Source organism: Colobus angolensis, unplaced genomic scaffold (genome assembly GCF_000951035.1).
Source record: "Colobus angolensis palliatus isolate OR3802 unplaced genomic scaffold, Cang.pa_1.0 Scaffold256, whole genome shotgun sequence".
NCBI lineage: Eukaryota > Metazoa > Chordata > Mammalia > Primates > Cercopithecidae > Colobus > Colobus angolensis.
This window is the reverse complement of record NW_012115777.1, coordinates 2,912,511-2,932,035: the sequence shown is the minus strand read 5'-3', so window position 1 is coordinate 2,932,035 and position 19,525 is coordinate 2,912,511. Positions and strand designations below refer to the sequence as shown.

The following is a 19,525-nucleotide window of genomic DNA, read 5'->3' as shown; positions in this document are numbered from 1 at the left end:
TGGGTCAGCGTCCACATCTGTAAAATGGGGATGGTAAAATGTCCACTCCTAAGATGCCCCCAAATTTTGCTGTAACAATTGACTAAAATAGTGTTAGTAGTATGCTTCAGGGCCCATAGACCTAGCACTAAAAATGATAGTCATCATATTTCTCATTCTTGTTACTAAGATAAGATTACCCATTTGTATCTGATACTTTATGAGAGTTTTCAGATCACTTTTTAAAAATATGAGACTTCAGTTTTTAGTTTCAGTGTAGTGAATACTAACAAAAAAGATTTTTCTACTTGCCTCACCTTAGACTGAAACTCAGAGGAAGGATGAAAGGAAATATTTGTCCGTGTGTCCTTGGCACGTCCCTCCCCAGGGTGAGTCAGTGAAGACACTCTTGGTTTTCGGAACTGGTTTACTTGTTCAAAAAGAGACCAGTGGAGCTGAGATTTATAGGAAAGTAGGGTCATTTTGCACAAAGGAAATTTGTAGTTGTATATATTATACTTTTTTTTTTTTTTTTTTTTAAAGAGACAGGGTCTCAGTTTATCGCCCAGGCTGGAGTGCAGTGGTGCAATCCTTGCTCACTGCAGCCTTGAGCTCCTGGGCTCAAGTGATCCTCCCACCTCAGTCTCCTGAGTAGCTGGGACTACAGGCATAGTTTTTAAATTTTTTGTGGAGACAGAGTCTTGTTTTATTGCCAAGGCTGGTCTTGAACTCCTGGCTCCAAGTGATCTTCCCACCTTGGTGTCCCACAGTGCTGAGATTACAAATGTGAGCCACTGCTCCCGGCTGTACTTTCAGTCTTAGGTGTTCTGGGAACTGGCAAATATATGAAATTTCATTTGCCTAAGAGTGCAAGCAACACCCTAGTCTCTCCTCTGTGCCAGTCGTCCTTGAGTTCATGCATGATAGTGGTGAATGCTGTCTGGTTATACCATTTTTGAGGCTGAATGGACCCAGGTACAAGAATGAGGTGGGAGCCTCTTGTCCAGCTTCATCTCTGTCTTCTCTGCATTAGGCCAAGGAAGGTTGTGGGGCAGTAGGGTTAGCTGTTCACTCATGCCTGCCTGTATCATCACTCCACCCTGTAGTGCAGTGGTTTGTAAGTAGTCAATTTGTAGCCACTGAGATAATGTTATCCCCAAAGAAAAGCATCTACTATGGATTTATCCTTTGCACCATTTTCTGTATACCCTTTTTGCAGTCTTTATCACTTTCATCGTTATGTGGGGAGTGGGGTTTTCTGTCTCCTGACTGTCTTTTGTGAACTAAATCTTATTTTATGCAATTTGTACTAAAAATTATAAAAATGCTGTTTGGGGATGGCAGTCTTATTTGGAATTGTGTCATATTGTTTGTTTTGTGCTTAATTGGTTCATGATAACTTGGACAATATGTAAATGATCTTGTTTTCATCATGGAACTCACAAGATGTTTTCCTTTCCATTTGTTTTCTTTAGTGCTCTCTCCTTTTTCTACCAAATATCTAGGCTCACTTTTACCATCAGATAGAGATTTAGTTGGGCTTTTAGAACTCTCTCTTCAAGCAGATGCTTTGTGTGTGTGCGTGTGTGTGTGTGTGTGTGTGTGTGTCTGTAGTTTGTGGGCTGTTAGAAGCTATTTGCTCATCTTGTCAAAGCCATAACAGTCTTTTCATTCTCAGTTGCTTTGCTTTCTCCTCACCTCTTAGGAAATTGGCAGCCAATGACTTTGATTTTTTTTTCCTCTAGGAGACAGATATGCTAGCGTGTAACTGTAGAACAGAGGAAGAGTTTGCACATTTAGCAAACGATCAAATAAGTGGCGTGTGGATGTGTGTGTACATACATGCTGGCTCTATAACTGAACAAGTGGTGTTTTTTCTCTCAAGTCTCCATGCATTTATACATTTAATTAGGAGGCTCAAGTATCTGTGATGCCTTTTAGATATATAGCCTCAACAGTTTTTTAAGAAGGGGGAAGAGGGTCCAAGACAATTTTTACTCTTATTTAGTGGATGTGTGGTTTAATGTATGATACGTTGGGGAAACCTGGGTTCTGACTCCATCGTTTCAGTGAGCTATGGTTTCCCATTGTTTCAGGAGTAGAGAAGTTGGGGAAGGGATCTCAATAGTTCTTAAATCTATTATTTAGCAGTAGCTCAAGGCTGTGTGCATCATAATCAAAGAAACGAGATTGAGTCCCCTGGGTGTGGTCTGCATTCCTTCTGTACTGTAGCTATTCTAGTCTTCCGGTGAAATCACAGCCTAGAGCTGCTTCAGCCGACAGGAGACTTAAATTAGGGATGTGCAATTTACAGCCACTGTAGCAGGATCCATTTAGTCTGTAGGCAGAAGATAACGTGTGCTCTCTCTGTAGAAATTATAGCAGCAGCTTTCAGATGGAAATAGCCCTGAGAGTTTCTTGTGACTATTACCTTGAGCTGAGGTGTAATCCCTTACCAGTGGTGGAATCCTAAGTACAATACAACAGTTAGTTGTCTTCTGTGTTTTCATCTGTGGTTCAGAACACAGATTGTTATTGTTCCATCAGCTTTTCTTGCTTATTGTTTGTTTTTTACCTAATTCCTTTATTGTTGTAGTAGTAGTTATGTGACATAGTTAGGCTTGACATAGTTAGGCTATTTGATACTGTGATATTAAGATATTTTTGAGGAAAAGGTCATCAGCTGTCTTTCTGGGCTATTCTGGGCATTTTGTACTCTATTTTGGATCTAACTTTTCTTGCTCTTGATTTCTGATTAGCTGTTCTTCCTCTTTGCTTTGGCCTCTCAGCTTGCTAGGAAGCTTTTCAACAAATCTGCTCTTGGATGACTGCTTTGTTCAACAAATAAACATTATCTCAACCTTGGGGAAGAGTTAAGAAGACACAGGATGGAACGCTCTGTTAGATGCTTCTGGTTGTAAGCATGGAATTCCTGGAACAGAGAAGCTAGCTTCCAATACATTGATGTCCGGAAGTTGTTTTCCTGCTTGAGGAGGTCACATTTCTACCAAGAGAAATGTGAATTCTGAGGCATTTTCAAAAGTTTTGGATGATTTGGTGAGATTTAAATTGTCTTATTTTTGATAAATTTTTATAAATTAAAGAATGCATTATTTGCTTAGAAGAGTGGGATTTTTGATTCTTCGTGGTCTACATTGGTCTTACCTGAGGTCGCACACAGGCCTTTCAATAAGATTGGGCCTACTGTGTGGTTGGGATAGTTGAAAGCCAAGTATCAAGCAGGAAATAAGAGTAGCAGATCTTAAAGCATTAGAATTCTCATAAGCGAAAACAGCAACACCCAGGAAAAATCCATTTACATTTACCCACAGTCCCCCTGGCCTGTGGACCTCTTTTCTCCTCTTGTTAGCCAGCAGAACAGCAATCTCTTCTTTGCAAGACTGTGGGTAATTCCAGGGGGACAGAAAAGGACAGAAAACACCAAGTGCCTCTATCCAGAGGGTGACTTTTGTTTCCTCACTTTGTGGCCCCACTGAATTCTCAGAAGGTAAAGCTGAAAGAACTCAGAGTGTATGGCTGGGTTTTTGCACTCTTTACCTGATAAAATCAGTTGATTCTTGTTTTTTGCGGTAGTTGTGCTCTGACGTGATTGTGAGCACTGAATGACCAAATACTTTTCCTCGGGGAAGTGCAGAGGCAGGTTCCTGCGAGCCTTTGACCACAGCGTTTTTGCCAACTGATCAATACAGAACCTTGTTTTATGTGTGTTTCTGTTTAGACATAGACACCGTTTTCACATATGTTGTTGAGTCATTAACACTGACACACACCCAACAGCTTTGTAACTCAGGCCTGAAGGAAGCTGACCTCACACACTGGTTTCGTCCTTGAGGCACGGCCTCATTGCCTCAGGAGCACCAGGCAGCCCTTCCACACTGTGCGTGGAGCCATTTTAAACAGCACAACGACTGATGACAAGCACAAACCTGTGAACAATGTGAAAAATGTGGCACAGAACAGACCATGAAAAGGACACTTTATGGCAGGAGGGCTGAACTGATGCAGGAAAGTGGAGCATTGCCTTGTTCAACCTGAGCTGGGAACTCTGCGAGGGTGACTCGGAATTCTCGCTCCTTTGCAGGTGTCCGTGAATGAGTGTGAAGGAACTAATGTGGTGGTTGCAAACAAATTTTAGCAAGTGGGCCAATTCGCGTGTGTCAACTGCATAACAGAAGCAAAGTAATCCCAATTATTGTGATAGGAAACTTTCTCAGCCCCACTGTGTGGTTCATGTAGAAAACCAATCATTTAAGGTAAAAATGAATTGTAAGCTGGTGTAGCCAGACCAATGTCCAGAAGACGTTTTTAAATAGGCTCTTGTGAGATGAAGACAGGCAAGGAAAATGTGCCCAAGAAATTATCATTTGTTGTTGAACAAATGATAATTAACTGTGCTGCCAGGCTTTGAACATTTAGAAAAAGGGAACAACATCATGTATCCCCATGTCCTTGGCGTGAAAGGTAATAATGGCCATCACCTAGGGGCGTCTCAGCAAGTGAATGAATCCTAAATAAATGAATGAAAGAGCAGGGAGAATTCTTAGTGATGCCTGATGGCCCACTGTAGGGCACCTTAGGAGTCTCATGCATCGTTTTAGCCTAGATATATCATTTCCTGCCCACTGTGATCCTTAAATTAACTTGCATAAATGTGCATCAACGGGCGGAAACAGTAGTGTCTGACTGTGAAAGGAAATCATGTGACACAGAGGTTATGTATCATGCTCATTTTTATGCACAGCCCCTAGCACGTTAATGTTCGTTAAGTGGATTTGAATGAATGAATGAATTTAAATATCTGGAATACTTAGAAATGCAATGGCTTGAAAAAACTTTTTAAATTGAAAACAGAGGTGACTTTGTAAGTCACTTTGTACTATCAGTCTGTACTCAGAGGAGTAGAAAGATGTGGATATTCTTTTGTTAACTAGCTTTGTCTATTGTATAAAACGGAGCTTTTCCACTCAGGAGACATCTACGCTGTGCTGTGTGCTGTGTCTCCCTGCACCCCCCTCATTTAAATATCCAGGGACGAGAGTTAATTAAAGTAGAAGCTAGTTAGGCTTTCTGAAAGGAAATGACATTCAATTTCAGATATTATCTGTCTAAATCATTTCCTGCAGATGAACTGTTCATTTTATGAATTATTTATCATGGAGCTAGTGTGTACAAGAAACTGGGCCAGGGGCTTTGGAGCATGCAGAGATAAGCAGAACATAGGGGCTTTTGTCTAGTGGGAGGGAAAGAGATAAGTGCACATTTTTGTAAGTCTGGATAAAATGTACACTAACTACAGGTAAAAGCGAAGTTCTGTGGTGGCATAAGGAAGAGTGAGGTTAATTCCAACCTGCTCTGTTCTATGGAGGAGCTTCAGTATAACCTGGGTCTTGAATGCCCATTTGGGAGTGGATGGGCAGCAGGGTAGACTGGAGAAGTAGCACATTAGGGCAAGAAGAGGTAACAGCATAGGCAAAAGCACTGGAGCATGAAGGTACAAGGAGCAAGTAACATAAAGGTTCTGGAGTATGAGGGGCAGTGGGGGAGTATTGTGAAATAAGACTAGAAAATTGCCTCAGGATCCGATTATAGAGAGATTTAATGGTAGTTTGCTTGAACTTTATTCTGTAGTCATTAGGAGCAATAGCAGATACTAAAACAGAGGAATCGTGTGACAGCAGCAGGTAAAATTTGTAAGCACTCGTTATGTGCCAGGTACTAATCCTTACCATAGCCCTTTGAGTCTAATACTATTAGTATGGTAGTTTGTAGATGAGGAAACAGCACAGAGAAGTTAAATAACTTCCCCAGGATCCACAGCAAATAAGTGGTGGACTGGGAACTGAAGCCAGGAAGTCAAACTTAAGAACTTGGGTTTTTAACCTGGGATTGAAGAATAAGATTCGGAGAGTCTTTGAACTTTTTAAATTATTTGCAAAGCAGTCAGTATATATGAATATGTGCATTAGTTTAAGAGAGAATCTATGGCTTTAATCATATAAGAGATGCATGCTTAAAAATGTTCATAAAGACTATATAGGCCAGGCATGGTAGCTCATGCCTGTAATCCCAGCACATTGGGAGGCCAAGGTGGGCAGATTACTTGAGGCCAGGAGTTCCCGACCAGCCTGGCCAGCATGGTGAAACCCTGTCTCTGCTGAAACTATAAGAGTTAGCCTGTGTGATTGTGTATGCCTATAGTCCCAGCTACTTGGGACACTGAGGCATGAGAATCACTTGAACCCAGGAGGCGGAGGTTGCAGTGAGCAAAGATCGTGCCACTGTGCCCCAGCCTGGGCAACAGAGTGAGACTCTGTCTCAAGAAAAAAAAAAAAAGACTATAAGAGCACCCTCTTTCACTCTCAGAAATCCCCCAGAATGCACAGTACATTATATAGTGACCATGCCTGTTCTTCTTGTTAGGTAGGAAGAAGCAGAACAATCTGTCACTGCTCAAAATAAAAGCAAATGTCCAAACAATTTGAAGAAATTATTAGTATTATCAGTGTCAGGCTGTTCTTGATTTGTGAGAAACAGAAAATTTAAAAGACGGTATTTTGAAGGTAGACATCAGATATTCAGGCTTTGAAACTTGCAAAAATTTCAAAGGGCAGAGGACCTATCTCCCCATTTGGCAAAAATTATTCTTTTTAATCTCAGCAAAAGCTAGATAAACTCCTGAAATCTTACATCTTCTGGAAAAATACCTAGATGCTAGTCTGCTTTCAACTGAACCAATTTGCCTTTTTATGGTTAGGACTTGAAGGATGAATATTTACCAATCTATGAGACTGAAAATTCTTTGCAGCCAGCTGTGAACCCAAAGGCAGGTACCAGGATGAATGAAGAAATCCGGATTAAAGAATTGCCCAGTTTAGATCACTTGAGAAATCAAATTAATACCTAGGTTTTATTTAGAGTAAATGTTTTAATGTTTTAAATATATATAATATCAGAAGATATTACTGTCGGCCAGGTGCAGTGCTTCACGCCTGTAATCCCAGCACTTTGGGAGGCCAAGGTGGGTGGATCACGAGGTCAGGAGATCAAGACCATCCTGGCTAACACGGTGAAACCTCGTCTCAACTAAAACTACGAAATAAAATTAGCCGGGCTTGGTGGCGGGCATCTGTAGTTCCAGCTACTCAGGAGACTGAGGCAGGAGAATGGCGTGAGCTCGGGAGGCGCCAGCCTGGGGGACAGAGCGAGACTCCATCTCAAAAAAAAAAGATATTACTGTCATACAAGTGTAGCAGATGTAACACTTTAATAGAGATCTGTACTACTTACTTACTAGTTTTTCTTTATATTTTCCCTATCTTTGTTTTCTCTCTGTCTTTTTTTTTCCTGGACTCTTTGAAAGTAAGTTGCAGATATCATGACACTTCTACCCTTAAATATTTCAGCCTAAATTTCCTAAGAACCTAGTCCATGTTCAAAACCAAAATATCCTTTACTATATTTTTTGTTTTGTTTTTGGTTTTGATCAAAGAGTCCATCAAAAATTACAAATAGCAATTGGTTGTCATGTTTCCTTCATCTCTTGGATGAACTGTCTTGTCTCCCTGTCTTTTTTGTGTTTCATTATGTTAACATGTTTTAAAAGTCAAAGACAGTTGTCTGGTAAAATATCCTATAATCTAGATTCATCTAACTGTTGGTGTCCTCATAATTAGATTCAAATTAAACATTGCTAGCAAGTGTACATTGCTTCTCTTCAGAAGGTGTATGATATTAGCTAGGCTAAGTTTAATCACTTGGCTAAGTTGGTGTTGGCCAGACCTCTCCATTGTAAAGGTGCCTAATCCTCTTGATAACTAAGAAGGCACCTGTGGGGTCATCTTAAGAGACCATGTGCATGTTTTTTCCCTGACAGTGATTCACTCAATGGTTTTAGCATCTATTTTTGATCCTTATATGAATCAATTATTAAGTTGTTGGTTGCAATATGGTACTAACTTGATTTCTAAAGTGATTTTACTGAAGAAAAATTCTTCTTTCTATCCCCATCCCCTGCTTGAGGAAAATCTTGGCCCCAAAGATGCGTGACAGAAGGATCGATGAAAGTGAAACTTGAAAACAACTCTCCAAACACACATGAACTATGAAGATGTTTGAAGGGTTTTCTTTTCCTTTCTGAGTGGGTTTGCGGGAAACCTCTACCCTAGGGTGAGAGCTCTTTCTTTTAGAGATTTGTGCTTAAATTAATCTTTATTGATACAGGTGAGGAAAAACTAAATAAATTGCTATTTTGGTTTTCTTTTGGACTGAGAGAATTTAATAGTAATGAAATGAATTTTCTTTCAATGCCACAATCTGAAAAGCTATGGTGTATATCATACCATTTGAAAATGTCTTAGAAGTAGTTCCTTATAAAGCATGTTATATTGAAATCAAATGGGCATTAAAACCATGGAATTCCTTTGAAAGGTGGAATAAAGTGGAAATTGTTTTGTCTTGGTACTTCTTGGTCTAGGCTAATAACCCTTTGGGGGAATTTATCCTGAGGCTTTTTACTCATTCTGCTCATGACTGGCTCACTCAGTGAGTGTTATCTGATGAAGATCTTATTTCACTTCTGAAAGCACAGCGTTGTTCTATTTGTTTGAGATATTAGTAGGTGGCAGGAAAAGATTGACTCCAGGCATTGCAATATAAAACCCACCCGTCCATCTTGAAATTGGAGATTGTCCTGTATGCTATATAAGTTCTCCCACTTGCAATGTAGAATGAGGAGACATATTTTTGAAGCAATTAACTGTTCTTCAAAATTTTCTTTATTGTTGGTGTAAGGACTTTAGCACTCTCTAGGAAATCGTTTATAACTTGCTTCATTTTTCTTTTGTTTTGTAAGAGGATTTTAGACACTGTTCTTGTGGCCAGTTAGACTTGGACCCATGCATCTTCTTGAGCCATGAATTTTCTGGTCTCGAAGACCCGGGCTCAAGCGATCCTTGCACCTCAGCCTCCCAAAGTGCTGAGATTATAGGCATGAGCCACCACTCCTGGCCAATAATGTATTTGACACTATAATTAAGAAATATTGAGATATTTCTTATTTTAAAATACTTTGTCCTGCTTTCTAATATATAGCATGACACTCAACCTCAAAGGGTATGGAAGTCTTACTTTATTGTAAAGGCTTGCAGAGTACATTGCTTAAATTGTAGGGACAGGTTCATACCTGCCAAACAGGTTTATAAAACACTGATGAATAAACACAAGTATGTCAGAAATCTTACTAAAGAACAGTGCATCTTATTCAGTGTAGACAGTCTTTTAAAGTATTTTGGTTGAGTTTGTCCTACAGCTTAATTACTAGAGTAAGAATTAAAATAATAAAACTGGTTGCAAGTCTCTTGAGAGTAAGAGATGTCATCTTTCTTTCAGGCCTATCATAGTGTGTAGTCTAAAGCAACAATAAGGCTCCAGGCATATTTGTTGAATTAAATTTTCAATTTAGTTTCTGAATTCCTTTAGTCTTAATAGATTTCTCAATTGATAGGTCGCCATCTCACTTGACTTCTACTTCATGGCCATGTTCTCTTCTTGTCTGCCTCCCTTTTCATTTCTATTCTTGACCCTACTGATCAGTCTGTTTTGACTTAAAGCATAGCAACTCTTTAAGCTGTTGTATTTCACTTTTTAAAAATTGTATAGACAGGATACTTTAAAAACATTTAAAGAATTACATAGAGTCAGAGAGATAGATGACTTTGTACTAAACACTGTGTTAGGATTTTGTTTTTTTGTGTGTGTTTTGAGATGGAGTCTCGCTCCATCGCCCGGGCTGGAGTGCAGTGGTGCCATCTCGGCTCACTGCACCCTCTGCCTCCTGGGTCCAAATGATCCTCCTGCCTCAGCCTCCTGAGTAGCTGGGATTACAGGCCCCTGCCACCATACCTGGCTAATTTTTGTATTTTTAGTACAGACAGCATTTTACCATGTTGCCCAGGCTGATCTCAAACTCCTGACCTCAAGTGATCTACCCACCTCAGCCTTCCAAAGTGCTGAGATTACAGGTGTGAGCCACCGCGCCCAGCCCAGTGTGTTAGGATTTGCAATATAAAGGAACTAAGACCTGGTGCTTGCCTTTAGATCTCACAGTCTACAAGTAAAATAGATCTAAAAAGAGGGCTGAAAAGTACAGGTCATGGCAAGAAGGTGGCAGGGCAGGGACTAGGGGACAGCTAAAGGAGGGTCATGATCCCTTTGCCTGAGGGATCAATAATGCCCAATAGTAACCCTAGAGCAGGATCTTTAAGGATGAGTTTCCCAGGCAGTCAGGAAATGGAGAGGGAAATCCCCATGGTTCTGTGTGTTGGCTGCAGTGAGGAGCAAGAGGGTCCCCTTCGGGAACTTAATGAGTATAGATTTTTTAAACTATCTGGGAGAAGAGAAAGGCAAGGCAAGGCAGATGTTACTAGATGTGGTAGACATGCCAAGTTTGGGAAGGAGGTGTATGGGTTGGATCTAGAGGGAAGCAGATAGAAGTTGGGGAACAGGAAACCTTTTACAACCAACCTCCCCATGCTGAGTGGATTATTACTTCATTAGAACTCAATGTTTATGCACTACACAGTATTATCACTCATACTCTTTATAGTCGTATGTTTGCCTGACTTTATCTCTTAAATAAGTCACTTGAGCCTAAATATTGAGGGTTTCTGTTTTTTTGTTTTTGTTTTGACAAGCTGTTTTTCTGTTTTTTGTTTTGTTTTGTATCTGACACTCCTATTTGCTAAATATTTGTAGAAGGAAGGAAGAAGAGAGGAAGGAAAGGGATAAGAGAATTGAAATTGAGGAAAGGAAGGAATTTGAAACTGAAGAGTCGTGTGCTTTGCCACTTAAACTCTGAAGGTCACACAGGATGGTAGTGCCAGCAGAAGAAGGAGGACATTGAATGAACCTGTGGTTGAATGAGGTAGAGATGCTGGGGAGGTGAGAGTCAGGACAAGAAGGCTGAGGGCAGCCTTCCTTAAAGAAGTTGACTTTTAATGGAATGTTCAACGACAATTGCAAACGAGTTTCAAAGGGCAGAATGGAATGGGTTGGGAGAGGACTTGGTTAAGATTTGCTGAAAACTCTGAACTTTTGGTAAGTACTGCTCTGTGTGGGAAATGTTTCAATGAGAATTGACTCTTAATTAACTCTCACTCTTGGATATCCCTTGAACAAGTTCTCCGGAGAGTTCCTTAGGAGAATGTCTACTTGCAACAACAGTAATAATATTTATCAAGTGCTTGTGTTACCTCATAAACTCTCACACTAACCCTGTGAGGTATGTGTTATTATCTTCCACATCTTTTGAATGAGGACAGCTAGACTTAGAGTGGTTAAGTGGCGACCACAATCCTCACATTGCGTCCCAGGTCCCTGGGGAATATCAGAACTGCTGTTCGATTTCCTGAAATTGAAATTAATTTCCTCGGTGACTTAATATCCACTGCCACTCGCTCAAGTCCTGCAAGTTCAATCCAAATCATCCTGCTACCATGGAAATCTGACGGGTCACGCTGCTGTCTACTGAAAATGGGGATTTGGGTTAATGATAAAATAGGTTAAAATACATAAAATAGATAAACTACAGTAAAATACAGGAAGAATTGGTGAGAGGAGAGAAAAATAATACTTGAGTTTAGGAAGCATAATACTAAAAATTTCCTGAGAAAGAATTTTCAGGAAATTTTAGACAGCACATATGCTAGAAATGTGATCAAGATGGTGTGCTGGAAGAGGAAGACATGGGTAACAGCATTTATTTTGTTTATTGAGGAAAAAACTGATGGGGATTATTAATGGAATCCTCATTGTGGATTATTTTCAACTTTCCAAAAAGTTTTAAAATCTGTCTATAGGGAATGTCCTAATTCAAGGGTTTCTTGAGGTTGAATTCTCTTGTGTCTGTGAAAGAGTCTCTTCCTTGGTGCTGGCCGATGGGGGGCCTTCACAGGGTGATCCCTCCTCAGCAGAGGGGAGAGGATACACTGCCTCAGTCAGCTGAAGGCCCACCCAAAGTTCAGGCAGCACTGGGCCTGTGTGTGGGAAGGAGTTCATCCTTCTCCGGCTGCTCTGACGGGATTGAGATCTCTGGAGCACTTGTCCTTTGGCTGGCAGTTGCCTGGCTTATCATCTGCCAAGAAAATAAAGAATGTGTTAGGTAGGTATAACCATGACAGCAGCCAACTCAACATTTACTCATTTGTGGAACTCACATCCTTTTAGCAAAAATAGCCCAAATAGGCCGGGTGCAGTGGCTCATGCCTGTAGTACCAGCACTTTGGGAGGCCGAGGCATGTGGATCACTTGAGGTCAGGAGCTAGACACAAGCCTGGCCAACATGGTGAAACCCAATCTCTACTAAAAATATAAAAGTTAGGGTGGCGGATGCCTGTAATCCCAGCTAATCAGGAGGTTGAGGCAGGAGAATCACTTGAACCCGGGAAGTGGAGGTTGCAGTGAGCCGAGATCACACCACTGCACTCCAGCCTGGGCAATGGAGCAAGAATCTGCCTGGAAAAAAAAAAAAAAAAATAGCCCAAGTATCAGTGCAAAGTTTCAATGCCCATTAATACTAAATATGTACGTTTTTGGTGGGGAGGGAGATATAGTTGTTAGCCCTCCTTGCTTGCTACCCTCTTGTTTCCCTCAGTGTTCCTCAGTCTTTTCCCTAAAACTCCACCCTGACTCCTTTCCTTGTTATCTGTCTCCCACTGGTTTCACGTCAGACCTCCTGGGACCTGCCTCCTGGTGGTCATAAGATTCTGTGGTTCAACCCAGGCCTATCCCTTACTGTCCTGTGAGGCATCTCTGCTCTCCTCAGCCAGCTCATGTTCCTTAAGCCTTGGAGGAGTCTGTGGAGACTGCATAATATCTTTGTTTTCTGGTGGTTTGCACTTGGGCAGGTCTTGACACGCATCATGTTCTTGATGACTGACCTGAACCACTTCCGGAGGGGAGCCGCCAGACAGCTGGAAATCTTTCTGAGTCATTTCAGGAAACACGGCATCATCATCTTCATTATCTTTCAGATTTTCTAGAAATGTCTGAAACTCTTGCACAAGATTATTCAGTTTGCCGACAGTTTTGTCCTTTCTTTTGGTAACTTGTCTATCCACAGGTTGTTTCCATATAGAAGCCTATTAGCTATTGAGTCTGTGTTGTCGGAGCTGACATCCACATCCCAGGCCAGGAAGATGCTTAGTTTGCAAAACTGCTCTGGTTCATCCTGAATTTGGTCTTGTCTCTTCATGCATTTCCTTATCCTTTCAGTCCCCCATGCCCCTTGGATGGGAGGGAGAAAGTGGATGGAAGGACCCTTGGAAGTTGTGTCTTCACAGGAGGTTGTGTCCTCACAGGGGAAATAGCCCACAGAGAGGCTCAGGTTGGAATTGGATTTGGAGCTGTAGTCCTCTATGTCGCTGTTAGAGGATGAATATGCCATGGAGTTCAAAGGTGCAAATCTGTCTCAACTTGAGAAGCTTCAAAAAAGAAAAGAAGAAAAAAGAAAAAGTAGGTGGGACCAGGGAGAAGAGAATCATGGTACTTAAGCAAAAACATTATTCATCCCCCCTCCCTTTTTTTTTTTTAGATGAAGCCTCGCTCTGTCACCCAGGCTGGAGTGCAGTGGTGTGATCTTGACTCTCTGCAACCTCCACCTCCTGGGTTCAAGTGATTCTTCTGCCTCAGCCTCCCAAATAGCTGGAATTATAGGTACCCGCAACCACGCCCAGCTAATTTTTGTAGTTTTAGTGGAGATACGGTTTCACCATGTTGCCCAGACTGGTTTCGAGCTCCTCACCTCAGGTGATCCACCCACCTTGGCCTCCCAAAGTGCTGGGATCACAGGCATGAGCCACCATGCCCAGCCCCATTCCCTTTTCTCTTCAGAACTACCCCATTTAGATTGAAGTCTTATCCTATTTTTACAGTCTCCCAGTGAAGGGCAGAAGAGGCAGCCCTCTGCCTTTCAAAACTTACTTCATTGTGATATCATCCTATCTACTAAGCATCTCCACCTCTCATCATTTGTCCTATTACAGTTGTAAGATCTTGTATCATAAAATAAAAAGATCATTATATAAAATTGGAAAAATATAGAAAAGTGTGAAGATGAAAACAAACATGCCATAGTCCCACCTTCTACAGGTAATACCTATCAAAACATTTTGATTGACTTCCTTATCTTTTTTATTTATATAAACACACACATATATATCTGTATATTTATACACAATATATCCACGTATACATATATGTGAATGTAGCAATCATATCAGTTGAAACAGATTATTTTATGGCATAGCCTACAACAAACATATATATGGTTACTCTGCAATTTTTAATTACTTCTTATTAATGACCATTAGGTGGTAGTTATTGTTTTACTAAATAAATCTGTAGTAAACCTGCTTTTCCATAAATCTTTGACTATGACTCTTATTTTGCTATATGTAGGATTGATGGACCAAACATCACAAATATATTGCAGTCTTGTGCTAGTTGATACCAAATTACTTTCCAGAAAGGTTTCGCTGTTTAGATGCCCATCCTCCCATCATCTGATGACACTTTTTAGTCTAGCTTTTTCTGTGAAGCCCTGGAAAGCAAGTAGGGCTGGAAGAATGTGCTCATGTATGTGTGCACACACACACACACACACGCATACACACACGCACGTGCACGCAAACATACATGCAAGACTGTCACACCCTGCCCTGGTGGCTGCCCACATGGAAGAAGTGCTGCTAACTCCTGAGGCAAAAAGGGGAGACATGAGAAATCCTTCACATCCCGAGTCTCAGTGGCTAGAAGTCCAGCTGTCAGAAGTCTGTGTTCTGAGACTGTTGGTTACCATGGCAACAGAAAGGCCTGAATTAGAGCCAGGAATGTGGAGAGAGGAAAGGAAAAAGGGGGATAGAAAGCCACAGAATCTATCCCTTGGCTTCCAAAATATTCTATGCCCTAGGCTGAGTGCAGTGGCTCATGCCTGTAATCCTAGCACTTTGGGAGGCCGAGGTGGGTGAATCATCTGAAGCCTGGAGTTCTAGACCTGCCTGACCAACATGGAGAAACCCTGTCTCTACTAAAAGTACAAAATTAGCCGGGTGTGGTGGTGCATACCTGTAATCCAAGCTACTCAGGAGGCTGAGGCAGGAGAATCACTTGAACCCAGGAGGTGGAGGTTGCGGTGAGCGGAGGTCGCGCCATTGCACTCCAGCCTGGGCAACAAGAGTGACACTCTGACTCAAAAAAAAAAAATGTGTATGTAGGTGTATATATACGTGTGTGTGTGTGTGTGTGTGTGTGTGTGTGTGTGTGTGTATTCTATGCCCATACCATCCCCCGTTGAAGAGGATCCCTCTTGAGGGTAGAAGGACGAATGCATGGAGGTTACTTCTCTCTTGTGTGGCTAAGATGGTTCCCGTCCTTAGGAGATTTAGAGCTCTAAATAAGGGGCATGGGTATAAACACACATACACACACACACACACACAGAGAGAGAGAGAGAGAGAGAGAGAGACATGCTTACAAATAGAAATCAAAAAGCCAAGAAACACTTATCTGACCTAAAAGAACCTCAATGCATTGGAATCTATCAATTTCTAAAGATCTTTTCTAAATATTTGTCTCCATTTCCACTTAACAAGATTACAGTTAAAGTTTGCCGTGACTCACTCTCATGTTTTTCACTGTAGAATTGGCTTAAATTCATTTGTTCTGTTAAATAAGATTGTTTAAGGAATTCTGATGACATGATAGAAGAAATAGGCAGACTTAGAGTTAGAAAGAAGCAGGTTCTGCTACCCAACAGATGCAGCCTGACAGGTGCCCACAGAGTGCTCACAGCTCCCCTGGGTGATTGTGGACCTGGATTAATCCTGGAGGATGTTTAAATCAGAAGCCACATGTTCCCTAGCATTTATTTTATTTTGTTTTATTATTATGTTTTATTTTTAGAGACAGGGTCTCATTCTGTTGCCCAGGCTGGAGTGCAGTGATGCCATCATAGCTCACTGCAGCCTCAAACTCCTTGGCCTCAAGCAAACTTCCTCAGCCTCCCAGGTAGCTAAGACTACAGGTGTATACCACCACACCTGGCTAGTTTTCCCTAGCACTTATTTAACACTTATTATATGCCAGGTCTTGTACTAAGCACTTTACATGTGTCATTTGTTTAATACTCACAGCAACTCAATCAGTTAAGTATCATCACTTGCCCCATTCAATAGAAGGAGGAACCAAGGCATGAACGGTTGTATAACTCTCTCACATTCCCCGATCATAAACCGAGAACCTGGATTCAAACATAGGTAGTCTGGCTTCAGAGCCCGTATCCTGACCTCTACACACTCTTGTCTCAGGAGGCTGACCACCCACCTCCTCCCTGGAAGATTCCTGGAGGAGCTGATCCAGGCCAAAATAAACCCATGTTCTGGTTCCTTGGAAGAAAATCCTTTGAGGGGAACAGCTTGTTCTAAGAGACTTGCAAGAGGTACCTGTGGTATATAGAACTGGCCTAACAATGGTGTCCACATTTGGGGCAGGCCAAAATGAGATTTAAAATTAGCATTTGGCTTCATCTTTGGCGTAATGGGATCTGGAGTCCTCTCTCTACCTTTTCATAAAAAGTTGGTGACTGCCTTCCAGAACTCTGGGGGCCTAAAGAAGAATTCATAAGTAGCTTCTTCTCCATGCCACTGGAGTGGAGGCAGGGGAGAAACTATGTTTTGTCATTACTCATGGAAATGGAACACTTTGAACTGAATATAAACATTTAAGGAAAAAATGATTTTCCAGCATAAACCACCAAAGTTTAGAGTGATCCCGAGGATAGACGAGCTTCAAGGGGAGGCAGCCTCAGACAAAACTTGAAATTTTATTTATTTATTTTTTTAAATTTATTTTTGAGATGGAGTTTCGCTCTTGCTGCCCTGGCTGGAGTGCAATGGCGTGATCTCCGGCTCACTACAACCTCCGTCTCCCGGGTTCAAGGGATTCTCATGCCTCAGCCTCCCAAGTCGCTGGGATTACAGGCATGTGCCACCACACCTGGCTAATTTTTGTATTTTTAGTAGGGACAGGGTTTCTCCATGTCAGCCAGGCTGGTCTCGAACTCCTGACCTCAGGCAATCGGCCCACCTCGGCCTCCCAAAGTGCTAGGATTACAGGCATGAGCCACTATGCCCAGCCGGAAGTTTTACTTACTTATACCATTTCTCTACTGTATATTTGTAGAGATATTGTATTAGTCCATTCTCATGCTGCTAATAAAGACATACGCAAGACTGGGTCATTTATAAAGAAAAAAAAGTTTAATGGACTGACAGTTCCATGTGGCTGGGGAGGCCTCACAATCATGGCAGAAGGCAAAGGAACAGCAAAGTCACATCTTACGTGGTGGCAGGCAAGAGAGAGAGCATGTGCCGGGGAACTCCCCTTTACAAAACCATCAGCTCTCATGAGACTTATTCACAATCATGAGAACAGCATGGGAAAGACCCACCCCCATGATTTATTTACCTCCCACAACACCAGAGAATTATGGGAGCTATAATTTGAGATTTGGGTGGGGACACAGCCAAACCATATCAAATATATTCTCTATAATCTCTCTGTGTGTGTGTGTGTGTGCACAACTTTGAAAATATACAACTCAGGTAGTGAAAGTACCTGAAACACACTTTCTTGTTCTAGAAAAATATATGATCATTTAGGTTTTTCTTTCTAAAGCATCATAGAAATAGCAACGACACACATCATCCTTAGGATGCCATGCCAAGGAATGTAGTCCCTGTTAAATAACTCCACTTTCACCTCCAAAAGAAAATCAGGGGATTTGGGGGTCCTCATTAACAATACAGCTCATGTTAATTTTTTTCTTAGGGCCTTAGACCTGCAGGTCTAGCTTCGATTGGATTACAGTTATTACATTGTCTAAGTTGTATAAGCTGCCTTTTCTCTTGAAGCAAGATCAACTGTAATAAAGCTTCTTGAAGTTTTAGAAATGATAGTATGTTGTAGATTTATAATGTTTTAGGCCTGAAGCCAATAATAACTAAGAATTGGAACACTTCCTAAGATTCATTTGACTTGATGGGATTTGGAACCTAAATGTACAGAGTAGGAAGTTTCTAATTTAGAAGTTAAGCTGTTATGATACTTAATTTTATGTTTCATCTTGGCTAGGCCGTGTGGTGCTCAGAGATTTGTTCAGCATTATTCTGGGGGTCTCCATGAGGGTATTTCTGTATGGACTAGTATTTGAATCAGTAGACCCAGTAAAGCAGATTGCCCTCCTCAATGTGGGTAGACATCATCCTATCCACTGAGGCCTAAGTAAAACAAAACACTGAGTAAAGGAGATTTCGCACAGTCCTTCTCTGCTCCTAGAATCAGACTGGCACACTATCAACTCTCCTGCTTCTCAAGCCTTCAGACTCAGACTGGAATTATACCATTGGGTTTTCTCGGTCTCCAGGTTACAGTTAACAGATCTTGGGACTTCTCAGTCTACATAACTGCAGGAAACAATTCCCTAAAATCTCTCTCCTTTCTCTTTCTCTCCCTCCCTCCTGCCTCCCTTCCTTCCTTTTTCTTCCATCTTTCTCCTTCCTTCCTTTCACCCATTCATTTCCTATTGGTTCTGTATCTCTAAAGAACCTAAAGTAATGCAGCTATTTATTTTTCATTTATTGAAATTATAAAATATTTTAAGCATACTAAGAAGAGACGTCCTGAACCTGTGATGGGATGCACTGAGGGCGCAGCATCGTTTCTGTGGTATTCTTGCCAACAGTGTATAATCTCATTCATGAGAAAATATCTGACAAACTCCAGTTGTGGGACATTTGACAAAGTTTCTGACAAGTGTCAGGTCAAGAAAGGCAAGGAAAGACCGAGGTGCTGTCACAGACTGCAAGAGACCAAGGAGAAGGAACCACTAAATGGAATGTGTGATTCTAGATAGGACTGTAGAATAAAAAAAAGGACATTAGTGGAAAAACAGGAAATTCCAATACCATCTTTGTTTTAGTTAATCATGTTGTACCAAAGTTAATACCTGGTCTGATCATTGTACTATGGCTGTGTAAGAGGTTAATGTTAGTGTTGTAAGCTGAGAGGTGTAGGGATACCCTGTACTATGTTTGCAACTTCTCTGTAAGTCTAAAATTAGGTCAAAATGAAGAGTTAAAAGAAGGGCTGGGCGCAGTGGCTCATACCTGTAATCCTAACATTTTGGGAGGTTGAGGCGGGTGGATCACCTGAGGTCAGGAGTTTAAGACAGCCTGACCAACATGGTGAAACCCCATCTCTACTAAAAATACAAGAAATTAGCTGAGTGTGGTGCCACATGCCTGTAGTCCCAGCTACTTGGGAGGCTGAGGCAAGGGAATCGCTTGAACCCGGGAGGCAGAAGTTGCAGTGAGCTGAGATCGGGCCACTGTACTCCAGCCAGGGCAACAAGAATGAAACTCCATCTCAAAAAAAAAAGTTAGAAGAATACATTAACATATAGAAAATGATA

General features: G+C 41.4%; 1 protein-coding gene and 1 pseudogene across 1 annotated transcript in view; one reads left to right on the top strand and one right to left on the bottom strand.

Moving 5' to 3' along the window:
• The window catches only part of LOC105515203 (liprin-beta-1), a 173,411-nt gene that overhangs the window by 56,478 nt on the left and 97,408 nt on the right, over nucleotides 1-19,525 (top strand). The gene's annotated exons all lie outside the window — the stretch shown is intronic.
• LOC105515225 lies at nucleotides 11,850-13,441 on the bottom strand (annotated as a pseudogene).